We start from the raw sequence: 15105 nt of genomic DNA, 5'->3' as shown, positions 1-15105 counted from the left end.
GCCCGGAGTGGGGTGGAATGGGACTGAAGGTTCCAACCCTCTAGTCACCTGGTTGGTTCCCCTGGCAACCAGCCCTCAACCTTAGGTGACCTGGGAGCATTCCAAAAGCCATCTCATTAACATAACAAAGGACACCTTTATCACTCTCATCATTGAGGAAATTCCAAGGAGGGCTGTGACAGGAATAGGATCGAAGATCGAATATGTGTTTCTTATTTGAAATCACAACATCACAGGTTTCCTTCTCCTAACCCTCTAAAACACCCCTTTGCCACCAAAAATGGGTACCTCAACAGAGGAATACGCTGGGAAGTTCAAAAGGAATTCACCAGTACGAATAGAACGCACCAGAATCTCCAGAACACACCAATGTGTCCTGACTTGATTCTCAGCATGGAGCTTCCAGGTAATAAATAAAGCAGCCCAAGAATGCATTTGGAAATATCTCAGACTTCCAAAATCCACTTACCACTGAGAAGGCAAAATGGTTTAAGTCAGCTGTTCGCGTGGGCTGAGAGTCGTATTTTCAGCTTGGCGTTCATAGGACAAATTTATATACTGCCCACGAGTTGAAACAAATGTCATTAAGTCAACTTTAAATGCCATATACAGTGAGACCTTTCTCCTTTGTTTTACATTGTGCCAAACATATAAAAATGACTTGGTTGTACAAAAATGGCTTGTACTAAATTAGTTTAATTTAAAATTCTGGCAGGTGAACTCACACATATGAAGCAAACATTTTCCTCCTAGAACTGAGGTTGCTGCTCTCTCTGGGGTTTCCTGACCACCTTGGGGAAAGAAGTCATGTTTCAAGAACACAGAACAAGGGTATTTGGAAATGTAAAATACAGTATTTTAATTTTATTACCACTCAAATAAAAGGGTTCCCAGAACAGGATCTTCCTCATACTGACTTGTCCTTGAGCAAAGCACATTAACTTTTGCAGGCCACGAAAAACTAGTTGTCAACTGCTGAGACCTAGTTATTTACAATCCCAGCTCCTTCCAAGGAGGGGCCCGTTACATTCAGGGCTCCTTGTTTTAGTTTTACTGAGCCCCACGTTGGGCGCAGGGTTGAAAATTGGGGTGGTGGATTGATTCGCTGTACAGTAGAACGGAGAGGAACTTAAGATTCCTGGAGGAAAATCAAGGAAGGAGAGAGGGGTCAGGATTGTGAACACTGCAGGAAGCCTCACTGCCACTAACGAGAGGCACTAGGGAAAATGAACGAAAAGTAACTATTATTAGTTTTATTAGTTTTACTTTTTCCCAGTGGGTTGAGGAATTTGAATTCTGAAACTTGTTTCCTAACAAGTTGTGTGATTTCATTTTGAATAAGAAAGGAGAGCTTTCATTATTTTGTATATTCTGTTATTTTAAAAAAACTATATGTTCTTTAGTAGTTAAGATATTTATGTTTTTGGTCAAAATAAGATTTTTTTCTGTCAAAATAAGGGATCATAAACTTTCCCAAACACAGAATGTCTTGTACCTTCCAAAGGATGAAAGACCTTGTACCTCATAAGAAGAGTCATCATTTCTTTGTATTTACTTCTCGGAGAATGAGGCACACGGTGAACTCTCCTGCCTCCAACAGCAGCTAGAATTTGTCCTTGGCAAATAAAAAGTCTGAAAAAAAAAAAAGATTTCTGCTCACACTATTAGAGTGGGTTACATTTTAAGCAAGAAAACTTTCACATGTATTATTCTGTCTTTATAGCATGGTTCTGACCAACATGTATAAACAAATGAATATTCTTGTTTATGTATTTCTACAAAACCTCTAGGTGTCGAAAGGGAAGGCAGATTCATCCAGCAAGCCCCCCAAAAGGGGAGAATGATTCAGCCACTTAGTCTTTTAATCTGCTTTGTAGCTGTACCTCAGTTTCTTTTTTTTTTTAAACATGACAAATCAGGGCTTTTTTTTTTTTTTTTTTTGGTGAGGAAGATTGGCCATGAGCTACCATCTTTTTTTTCTCTCCAAAGACCCCCAGTACATAGTTGTATATTCTAGTTGTAGGTCCTTCTAGTTGTGCTATGTGAGATGCCTCATCAGCATGGCTTGATGCAGTGCTGGGTCCGTACCCAGGATCCAAACTGGTGAACCCTGGACCCCGAAGTGGAGCGCATGAATTTAACCACTCGGCCATGGGGCCGGCCCCTGTACCTCAGTTTCTTATTGCATCAAATTGGAATAGTGCTTACCTCTATAATACTACAGGCATATCATTAGGATAGAAGATAAAGAGAACATTTGAGATTCTATTCATTCACTGAAGGAATAACTTGCTAATTGCTCTTTCTCTTATAGATTTTTATTTTTTAATTACAAAGGTAATGTTACAAAAGTCTTAACTGAGAGATGTGAATTTTACCTCCCCCTTATACACCAATTTTGCTCTCCCCTTCAAAAGTAATTATTTTTAATTATTAGGAATCTTCGTCTCATCTTTTTGTTGTTAATTTCTAGTTTTGTCGCATTGTGATCAGAGCACGTGGCCCAAACTATTTCTGGTTTTCAGAATATATTGAAATTGGGGGGAGGGGGGGTGGGGAGCTCTACTAATGATAGATTTTTTTTTTGCATATTTTTCATGAAGGTTTGAAAAAGATGTGTATTTTCGATACGTGGTTTACAAAGATAGAGGCAGAGAAAGCTACATTAGATCAAGCTTGCTGATTGTTATTGAAATCTTACTTATTTTTACCTATTTTTGGTCCAGTTGATCTTTCAAATTCTGAGAGAAACGTGTTTTCTGTGATTTCAGATAACTTTCTTTCTCTTTGTATTTTTAAGAATTTTTCTTCATAGTTATTGTATCTTAGTGAACTGCTCATATGTTAACACAATCATTTTGTTTATCAAATATTTTTGGCCTTAAATCTACTTTTTGACATATGGCCATTGAGGCTTTAGTTTTGTTAGGTTGTTTTGTATGGTTTTTTTTAATCTTCAAACTTTCTGTACCATTTTGTTTTAGTGTTGTCTCTAAACTATACCTAAATATTGTCTTTTACCCAATTTGAAAATCTCCATCCTTTAATAGAGAAATTCACCCATTAACAAACAGCTTATTAACTATAATTAAATATTAAAAAAAATTACCCATTATAAATAGCATAACAAATATCACAACTAACGACATAGTTGTCCTTATTCTTACAGCCTAGTTTCTGTTTTCTATTGACTATGCTTTCTTTTGCCCTCTTTGTCCTGCTGGACTTTTTGCGTTATTAATGTTCTATTTTATTCCTTTTCTTCCATTCGGAAGTGACAGAGTCTATTTATATAATTTGGTGATTATTCTTACATTACATTTTTGTAACCCATATTTGTACTTATATTTTTCCAGCACATCTGAAATTGGTATCTATATCCTCTTTCTGTACAATGGAAAAACCTTGGCATTCTCTAACTTTCCTTGGCCCATCACACAATGTAACTAAAATTGAGTTGTAAATTAATTTATTTGTATTGTGCATTGGCAATTACTTAACAACTGAAAGTTTTACTGGATTTTTCTCACCAGACTTTCTTGTAGCCCATGTCTTCCTCTTTCTGCAATATATCCTCGAGGTTCTGTGGACTGCACGAAAATGCATAAAATGGAATGCCAGGAAATGTTTTTATTTTGCCCTCACACTTGAATTATAGTTAGGTTGTGCATAGACTTCTACATTATAAATTATTTCCACTCAGGGAATATTAAAGAAGAAGGAAATTCTGTAACGTGCTACAACATGGATGAACCTCAAGGACATGCTAAGTGAAATAAGCCTGTCCCCAAAGACAATACCATATGATTCCACTCATATGAAGTATCTAAATTAGTAAATCACAGAAACAGAAAGTAAAAGGGTGGGTGCTGAGGGCTAGAGGATAAGGGGAGGAGGAAATTGTTTTTAATAGATATAGAGTTTCAGTTTTGCAAGATCAAAAAGTTCTAGAGATCTGTTACACAGCAATATGAATATACTTAAAAGTACTGAAATGTACACATAAAGACGCTTGTGATGGTAAATTTAATGTTATGTGTTTTTTCGCCACGATAAAAAAATTCTTTTCACTCACTAGTTTGAAGATATTGCTCAATTTTCTTCTTACATTCGAGACGGTTAGTTAGAAAAAAGTCTGACACTAATCTGTTTCTCATTCCTTAATAATTAACAGTCCATTCCTTTCTAGAAGCTACTAGAATTTTTGCTTTATCCTTAGTATTCTAATCTTACCACGCTGCATGTAGGTAGGTGCCTTTTTTCATTCACCATGTTCAGCACTTGCTGGTTCTTTCAATATGAGGAATGAAATCATTCTTCAGTTCAGAGAGATTCTCTTCCTCCACTATGGGAGTATTCCATTCCCTCATTCTGGAACTTCCTTGCACCCTCAATTTATTCCTTCGCATCTCTCAACTCTTCTCTTTTAGATACCATGTCTTTATAATTTTGGTCTCTATCATGGACAGTGTTCTCATCGTTATTTTCCAGACCTTTAATTTGTTCTTTCTATATGCCACTTTATGGTTCAGCCCATCTCTGGATTTTATTTTGCAATGATGCTTTCAATTTCCATACGTTGTTTTTTATTCTTCAACTGTTCTCTTTTTATAGCAGCCTATTCTTGGTTTATGAATGCTTCCTGAATATCTCTAAGGATACTGAGAATAATTTTTTAAATCCGTTTTTTATGTTCTCCGACTTCTTTCTTTGTCTTTTAAATCTCATGTCATTGGATTTTACTACCCACTATTCCTTTACTATGGTTGTAATTAGTGTTCTCCAGATCATCCACTCTCATTTCTTGAAGAGTTTAAACATCTGGTTCACTGTCACTCTATCCAACAATCTTGCTGCTTTAACTCTTGGCAATTTCCATATCTACATGGATGGACTTCTCTCCTCTAATGAACTTATACCTGACCTTACCTCAGCCGCTAACACTAACGGTCATGCCCCAGACCTTGCTAACAATTTCACCCCCTCCACGATCTTGATTTCGTATATCCCATTCTCAAACTACCACGTTTGTACTCTCTACTAGCCCAACTCAGACAATATCTTCATCCAACCTGGATCTCCAACCCATTAACCCTACCTTATTTTCATTTTCCTTCACTCCTTTGGAAGCTTATCTTCCCTCACAAATCTCCTTAAATTTCATGGTCAATCATTACATTAACTCCCTTGCACATGCTTTCAGTTCCCTAGTCTCATTATCACTTCATTATAGTCACTTGACCAAATCACAAGCCCATATAAACCCAATTTTCTGTCTACTTCAAACCTATACCTAGACAACTGAACATGGCTGAATGTTCTCTCTGTAAATTTAAATGGGGCCATAATGGTGCCCAGCAATCATACTTCAGTTTCCTAGTCCATTTGTTCTCCTTCTCACAGATAACTATCTCCTTCCTTTCAAATATTTCAGCACATCCTCACTCTCAGCTGATGATTTTGTTTCTCATTTCACTGAGAAAACTGAAGCAATCATAAGAGATTTCCATACATTCTCTTCCCATCTACCAGCAGATTTCCACCATCAGACTTTCATAGTTATCAGTACCTGCACCATATACTCTGCTTTCCTACCTTTTGCTACAAATAAACTACCCACACTCCTACTTAAAGTCATTCCTCCTCTTGGACAGCAAATCCAGTCTTTTAAGGACATAATATCAGTTCTCTCTCCTCTCTCTTCTTTATTATCAAATTTTTCTTTCCCACTATGCCTTTATCACCAGCATACAAACATATATTTATGTCTCCCATCTTTCAAAACAAACATGATTTTCTTCATGAATTTGTTATGTAGCAAAAGATAATTAATACAGTGACAATGTGTTCTTCATAATTGAATCCTCCAAACTAATTGCTGCAAATATTAACTTTCATTGTTTTAACAATTTTAATGCATTACTTGGGAATTGGGGGAAATGGCAGGAGATTTCAAACACGAAGTGTTTGCTTTCAAAAAACTTAGAAGTGGGAATGACATGAACACAAAATCAGGGCTTTGAACTCACTGTTCTTGGAAGGCTCAGAGCAGCCAGCCTGGTGGGTAGGAATCAAGACAGTCAACTGGTTCATGGCATCTTACGAAGAGCATGAAAGCGTGAGATTAAAATCCCAGACTTTCTGAAGCCATTCTGAACTTTTCCAAACGGAAACTGGTATGATCAAAATGGCTGACAGGAAAGGTAATCTCAAGTTCATGTGGGGACAGATTGCTGATTGCAGAGCTAAGAAGGCATTACTGAAGCATAGGAATAACTAAGCAGGCCGTAACTGGACAAGAGCAGTAGAAAGGGAAAGTCTTAACCTGTGGAGGAAGACGGTAGAAAAGATAATCAATACATTCTATTTAAGCTTTTGAGACACATTTAATACAGTGTCTTTGTATTGATTATGTTACTTTATGGCTGAAGATCTGGATCCGCTTGGCTCACTTTGCATTTTTATTTCCTGAGGAATTTTCAAAATATTCCTCCAGAATATGTGAATTTTGACAAGCCTCCAGTTGTCAGAGTCATCTATGGCTTTCAGCTCCTTTCTCTGCTTGGTTGATTCATCTCACTCTACTGCTTGTGTGGTCTACTGTTAATACCGTCTTGGCACAGACCTGGAACCTAGCCCCCTCCTTGGCTTCCTCTCCCCCTAAAATACATTAAACATTTTACTCCTTTATATTAGGCTTTGAGTGTTATGCAGTAGGCTTTACTAAACTTTTGGAAGTGGTGACAATAGTTTATGCCGCAAACAATGTAACATTAAACATTAGAGATCCCTATTCTTTAAAAAGTCACTCAGCTAATTTTATCCACTTGGGCGCTAGGTTCTTGACATATTACCTTGCTTCTTTTTCTTTCCTCTCTTTCACCTCCTCTCTCTCTCGTTCCATCCCAAGCAATTTGCCAGGTATTTCCCTAAGCAAAAATTGATTTCTCCCTCAGAGGAATTTTGGAGCCAGCTGCTAAGATAATTGGATTTTACTTCATATCACTTGATTGACTGATTGGTATAAGAGATCAATTACAAACTTATGTGAAGATCATTACATAATTCTGTGATATTTAAAGGGTAACATGAATCAAAGTTTGACAATTTTTATGGCCAGAATGGAAGACGGGACATTATATTATGTAGTAAGGACACTGAATGATACCAAATAACAGCAACAAATTCAAAAGCAAATATACATCCTGGACATCACTGAAAGTAACTAGGGCACCAATTCTTTGCTTTAAAATTTGCCAATAAATAATTAAGCATTATTTTGCCTTTCTCATATGAACTGTATTTCAGGATAACCAAATAATCATATTTGATGAGCAGAACGTTTTTCTTTGCTTGTTGGTTTTTAAGAGAATTCCCGCTAATAAATGTGAAATGAATGATAGAATTTCAAAATTTACCATGCTTTAATTGCTAATGAAATAATTGAATTGCACAACAATCACCAATACATGAAACCATTAGAAGAAAGGTTGATAGGGAACTTAAAACAAAAGGTTCAAATTATCACTCTCTGAATCCTCTGATCACTCTTAGTTTCACTAAAAGTGGGACAAACAGCCACTGTGTGCCTTCTGAGTTGAGGTATATAGGCCGGCATATACACAACAGGTATTTTCATGATTGTGTTTGGGGAGACATGAACTATTTCAAAGTCTGCACGTATTGTTATAAAATCATAAACATGCTAATATAGGTTTATTTTACTGTCTAGGTGAGTTCAAAATTGTTACTTTCATCAAAAATTATGAGCACCTTCTGTGTTATAGGCACTGTGCTAGGTTTTGTGGATTCAAAGGTGAAAGGATCCAAACTCGTCTTCAAGGAGTTTACAGTCACGTGAATGAACAAGATCTCCTGCTCCACGTCAGAAGAGGTAAACGCAGCAGTGGAGCCTATACAAGTTGTCCCCTGTCTCCCTGGGGCGAACAGGGCAGGCTTCAGAGAGGGGTGGAAGCCAGAGACCAGATGCTAACGGGGAGCACCTCACTAAGCTGGCAATGGAGAGAATGCCATTACTGAAGGAATAACACATACCAAAAACGAGAGCAGTGAGAAAATGCCACATCTTCAGGAAGTGTCCAGTGGTCTGGTTTGGCTAAAATAAAGGGTGTATGATGTGGTGGGAAGGTGGTGGGTTTTCAGGAGATAAGACTAGCAGGGCAAAGCGGTAGATTATGATGCACTTTGCAGATTACATTAAATTAAAGATTTTAAATTGTATATGATAAGTGTTGGGTTGCCACTGCTGTTTTTTAAGCAGAAGAGTGACAGATTATATTAGCTGATGAGCGAGATCTCCTGGCAGTCTTAGGGAAGATGAGTTGAAGAAGGACACGGCTGGAAGCAAAGGTGGTTCGGTGAGTGCTGCAGCTGTGACGATGAGAGAGCAAGGTGACAGGAGCAGGGCCAAACAGGAAGGGATGGATGGGACACAGACAAGAGAGAAGCTAATGCTCCCATTTTAAACATACATCATGGAGTGCGCCCATTCAGTGTGTATCAGCTAAAAAAAACGTGCAGAGAAAACATCTGTCCCAGAGCTTACTCATCTATTTGATATGTTCCAGTTAAGCAAGAAGGATTCCTAGAACATTACTGAAATGTCACAGCCTAGAAATGTCATTATTTCACAACAAAAGGGAGAATTGGAGTCTAGCAGGTTCGTCGCTGGTCTCAGAATCAAACTTTGTTCTAGAATTTATTTATACATAGAATAAGAATTGGGCTATTTACACTCATGGAGGCATGAGGAAAGCAGAGAAGAAGGAAACTGATGACAAGAGATGTGGGGATACATGTTGGGAAGAACCCTGCATGCTAATGCAGCTTTAATAGTGCTCTTTTCTAGCAGCACGCTTGTACCAGCTGTTGAGGGGTTTGACTTACATCCGTTTTAGCCTGTGCATTTAGATGCCATGTCACCACCAACTTTCCTATCTTTAGAATATTATTTGTGCCTGGAAGTTATACAATATTCTGAAGTACATTGTCTTCAATATCAAGCACAAAGACCAAATGGATGGAAACTATTTCTCGTACCCAGTGATTTATTAAATCTCCACCTGGCTCTTGAATTCCTATGCAGTATCTAAATCTGGATAATATAACAAAACCATGGCTGATTCTCAGACACATCCATGAGCTTAGGGAACATGCAAGCAAATAAAAAGACGACACACACATCTGCATTTCCTATAGGTAGCTTGACAACAAACATGGATATATTTTTCCACCAACTCTTTACCTATTCCTATCTAAAATACATTATAAAAATATTTTTTCTTGTTCCTTCTTAGCACTTTTCTTTGTGGTCCCATAGAACTAGTGGGTAGAGATGATAAGTAAGTGAGGAGAATGAGAGTTAGGCAAGAAGACTAGCAGTGAAAGTGCGGAGGGAGGGGGAGAAATAAAGAGAAAAGACTCTGGGTCTCCCCTTGAACAAATAAGGGTGCTTACAGGCCAATGGCCACAAGTTCAACATCTATATAGAAAGATTTCCAAAGGAGAGACTAATCAATGAGTCACTATACTGGAAAATAATTGTGGAGAGTCAGCCAGAATAAATAAAACGGCTATTACCTTAGAAGGAGACAAACGAAATGAATTTCTAAGTACTTGCTCTATGCGGTAAACCTCCAGGAGAGCATGAAGGACAAAGGTTTTGGGGCCACAGAGGCCTGGACTTCAAACTTCTAGTATTCCTCTTACCATCAGGGTGACTTTAAGCAAGTCATTTCATCCTCTCAGCCCTGGGAGCTTCGTCTTTTACATGGAAATAAATAAGAATACCTAACTCAGGGCTGTGGTGAGAACTCGATTGTATAATGTTTAGGAAGCGTTTTGTCTGTCGTTAGTGTACTGCTAAATGGTCACTATTATGCAAGAGGTACTAGTGCTGACTTCGTTGCCCCTGTAAACTCAGTAAGAAGTGAGCAAGTCGTCTTTGCAGGAGCTGGTCTAGGACAGGCAGGGGAATCTGAGAAAACGAAATGGAAAAGGCCATAAATGTCTGTGATTGGATTAAAATGTGAAAACAGAGAGAAAGTTTATGCTTAGGATAAAAAAGGGAAATATGACATCTGGTTAGTAAAAGCAAAGTCAGTATTGATTTGTGAGGACAAAGGATCATTATTCCTCTAAGGCTATACGAAAAAGGCTTTTTGCCCAGTTGTTCTAGACAATGTCAAATATTGACACAGATGGTTTCTCCATCATGACCTGCTAGACATTTCTGGAGAAGTTAAACTACCCAAGCCATTTTCACTCGTCTGTCTTTTCCCTTACTCAATAAATATGTTAGGTGAATGAATGGATCAATCAATCAACAGATCAATCGACTAATCAATCAATTCCTAGATTAGAAACCCAAAGCGCCACCCATCTTAACACAGAATAAAGCACATTATACTATCAATAAAAATCACTGGACAAACAAATTTACACCTATTAGGTATGGCATTTTTCAACAAGCTATTCTGAATTAAATGAGTTCTGTTTTACTTTGGCCTGTTATTTAAATAAGCCATAAGCACATGCTTCAAAGTGTCCAAAAGGCAAATAACTTTCACTCGGTGTCTAATGGTTACCATTCATTATCTAAAGCTACTCCAACAGCAGAGATAATCACCCAGCCCTTGGCGACCTGGAAGCCCTCCAGGAATCAATTTGCATTAGCAAAGCTTTGCCTCACAGCGCCTGTTCCTTCTCAAACCCCCCCAGTGCTGTGGCCCGGAGATATTGCCCTGACTAACCATCCACTTCCCCATTTCTTTTGGTATACGTCTGATCCCAGCCTTCAAATTTCCTCCACTCCCTCCCCCAAAACACACAAAATGACTCTGTCTGAAACATGACGGAACGTCGTTAGAAGCCTCTTCACCTTGCCAAATTTGGTTACACTGAATGTCAAATCACAGTATGTCAGGATAGGGAGAGGATTGTTAGGCATGCCATTCTGTCCCCTCCCAGCCATGTTTTAATGGGGTCACTGTCTAACGTGCTAATGATACAAATGATCTCAAGACAGCTCCCTGTAGTCCAGAATTAATCAAGCCACTGTCGTTTCATGAGCAGGTGGCCTCCATGTTTTATATCACCAAATACACTCCTAAACTCAGGCTCCTTTATGCCTAATACTAATCCATAATGGTAGAACTGGAACCAGCTCTGCCACTTACTAGCTGGGTCAATGTAGCAAAGTTACTTGGCCTCTTTTCGCCTCAGTTTCTTCACTTATACAACAGAGATAATAATAGCACCTACCTCTGAGGGTTCTGTTGAGGACTGAATGAGTTAATGCATATAAAAGCTTAAAACAGGGCTTGGCACATAGTAAGAATTCCAGAAGAAAACAGCTGTGAGGAATTTGGAGTTCTACCTAATTGGAGAGCCACATTTGGATGTAGGGCTACTGCCACTCATGCTTAATGAATTCTTTGGCTCTGAAATTCAGCTTACTTGGAAAGATGCATGAATCAAACCATGTCCTCCGCAGCCTAAGAAGAATGTGATAGGATGGAGAGGGACATGTATTCCTGGCAGAATCTGTAAGTGTTTATTATCTGCCAGGAAGTTACACTGCAGGGAGCATTGACATTCTTTCTCTTCATTCACAGTGGTGGAGCTTGCACTTCCAAACCACAGGCCACTTTGTCCTTTCGTATTGATGTCACAGCCCAGAGCTGTGATACTGTTTATTATTGAGCCTTAGGTATTGGTTCCCAAACCCTCCCATTGCCTACATCAGAGTCATTTGCAGTACTTGCTAAACATATAGATCCTGAGCCCCATTTCTCTCTCGGGAACTACCAGAAAAGAATTCTCTCTGTCCCACCAAAAATGCATGATGAAGCATTCAACACAAGCTTGGGTGCTGTTGACAGGAGTTGTGAAACTATGAGGGGAGCAGCTTTACAATGAAGCTAATACTGTAGAAAATCAAATGCAGAGATTGAAACAACTCATGTCCCGAGTGACCGCACTCAGCAATTGGATGAAGCCTCACCTGAAGCTCACCTTATCATTGAACACTTTAGACACGTAAACAAACCAAAAGATTTCCTCTATTGTTGAAGCTGGTTTGAGTTGCATATTCTAGTCTTTGAAACCAAAAGCATCTTTACTGATTCATAGAGCACAACAAATAGTTCAAAGCTTCCTAATGTTGGTCTTGCTCCCAACATCACAGTCAATCCAAAAGCCCTTGTAGTGAAGAGCATTAGCTCATCTTATTCTTATAATTCACACTCGGGTCTGCAACTCTGATCTTCCCAGCTCCTTAGGTTACGGTTGTCTATTGTCTCCTCGGAGACAGTTAGGGGACCATACTCTCTTAGTTTTCCTACTGGCTACTCCTTCTCAGGCTTCTTTGCCAGTTCTTCCTCTTCTCCATGACCCCCAAGTTCCAGTCCTTAGACCCATTCTCTCCTCTGTCCTCACTCACTTCCTCAGTGATCTCATTCAGCCCCACTTCTGTGCTGATGACTCCCAAACACACAACTCCAATCTAGACTCCTTTCCGGACGTCCACACTCACACATCAAGTTGAGTACTTGACATATATGCTTGGATGTCTAACGGACACGGCAAATTCAGTGTTACTAAACTACTGAACACCTGATCTCCTTCTCCCCTCCACCCCTGGAAATATGCTCCATTTGAAGCCTTCTCCATCTCAACTGATGGCAATTCCGGCTTTCAAGTTGCTCAGGTCAAAGTTTTGGAGGCATCCTTGACTTCTGTCTTTTTCTCATACTCTACACCCAGTGAAATGAATTCTGTATGTCTACCTTCAAAATAAATACAGAATTCAACCACTTCGCACTACCTCCACTGCCACCAACCTGAAATGAGCCAATGTGGAATCCGCTAGCTAAAGTCACCAGATAGAGGAGTCCTGTATCTTCCAGGAACAGGCCTATCAGGACAAGACTTATCTTAGTAATTCTGCTGTACTTTTTTATTGTCTGGAAATAGCCTGTCTAAAAGGTGGCTTTGGAGAGAAAGTAGCAATGGATTTTAGAATGCAGTAGCTGACGCGGTTAATTATGCTCCCTGCATCCAGAGACTGGAGAGGTACATTTTTTATGGCCAACACACTATTTTTCCTTTTGTCTTTTCATTTGTCCTAGCATTATAGACTTGTTGTCATCTATATGCTTTACCTGATTTATTGCCTTGATCATACAACAGGCCTCGGGGGCCTACTGACCTGGATGAGAACTTCCTTCTCTGGTTCCCAGCCTGGCCAAACTTCGCTCTGTGACCAGTGAACATGGGGGTGAAGTTGAAAGCAACAAGGCTAACTCTCTTCTACACGTGAGGAAATAGGGGCCCAGAGTAGCAGGAGGAACACTGGACTAGATGTTAGTAAACCTGCCCCATCTCTTACCTACCTGGTCTAGCACAGATTAAATAATTTAGCCTATACAAGCCCCAGTTCCCTTACCTGTAAAATGAGGATAATAATATCTTTTTTTTGTAAAATAAGGATAATAAAATGACATTTACATAAACAAATGGATTGCTACCAAGATCAAAATAGCTACTGTAATAAAATGAAAAGTTTTACAGGCATGTAAAAAAAGATCTATTCAAAAATGCTGTATAAACAGAAGAAAGGACTCTTGTTCTAATGATACAGTTAAAAAATATTTTGAGTTCACATCCTCATTCTTAATTTTTCTCCCAAAATTATTTAGAGTCTTATATTTTTATTGAAGCATATTTGATAGAGAATGTTAAAATCATATATTCATATTTATCTGTTTGACTTTTGAGAAGAATTCCATCGTGGACACACCAATGTATGTGTATACCACATGTTTATCTAAACTAAGTTTAAACTGAAGAAGTTTGCTTACAATTAAATTTTGCAAAGAATAATAAATGGTCACTACTGTTATTTCTAAATGATCACCACCAAAGTCTACGAGTTTTTTTTTTTTTATGACAACAAGATACAAAATTTTTAATTTCTTTTTTTTTGAAGACTGACCCTGAGCTAACATCTGTTGCCAATCTTTTTTCTTTTAACTCTTCTCCCCAAAGCCCCCAGTACATAGTTGTATGTTCTAGTTGTGGGTCCTTCTAGTTTTGCTGTGTGGGACACCACCTCAGCATGGCTTGATAAGCAGTGCCATGTCCACACCCAGGATCCGAACTGATGAACCCAGGCCACCAAAACAGAGCACATGAACTTAACCACTCAGCCACAGGGCTGGCCCCCCATGAGTTGTTCTTAACCGTAGTATGCATTTGTGCAAGAATGCAAGTGTGTGTGAATTTCAGTTTGTCCAGGAGAGCGGAATATCTGCTGTTTGTAAGACAGAAAATCAGCCAGAACTCTCACTTTTGAGATCAGCCATATAGTTCTTATGGTTTTTGGATTTTAATTCTTTAACAGAAATGGCAACTGTTCATATTTAATGCCTTATATCAAAATATGTATTTATGTAATGTAATATGATTATTGAGACATTTTGAACTTTTATAAGGCACTGAGTAGACTCTCAAGATTTTATATGTGGCAGACACAATTCTAAATGACTAGAAAATGGTCCCCAAGCAAGACATTGATAGAATTTACATTTCCCATCTCTCTCTCCAGTTAGGTTTATCTCATAACTTGGCAGAATTAAATCATGGATTAGGAAATATGGGAAGCATATTTTCTAGAAAATCAAAAGATATTTTATTTGTTAATTATTTATATATGACTTACCTTTTTCCAAAAAGTAACATGCGATGAATCTAGGAGACACAATCAGTCTGCTCGTGCCCTTGGATGAGTCTGCCCTTCATTTTCAGTGGATAACTTGACAGCCTATGTACAAGTTATTTTGAAAGGAGAGGTGAAATAATTTATGCTTTAAAAGAATTTGTTACAAAATTATTCACCTCAAACAAATTGAAATTTTGACTATTTATGAAAAAATTTCCACTATGCATAATTACCCAGAAATTGGTCAGATGCAGAATTAGAACTCTACTCAGGGAAAATATATCCATTAATCAGAGTTTAATTAGGAAGACTGAAGCCACCTTAGGTGTTTTGATTAGACAGAAATTCAATACAGAGAATTA

The sequence above is a fragment of the Equus quagga genome, chromosome 2 (genome assembly GCF_021613505.1).
Source record: "Equus quagga isolate Etosha38 chromosome 2, UCLA_HA_Equagga_1.0, whole genome shotgun sequence".
Lineage (NCBI taxonomy): Eukaryota > Metazoa > Chordata > Mammalia > Perissodactyla > Equidae > Equus > Equus quagga.
Note: the sequence above shows the minus strand (reverse complement) of the source record.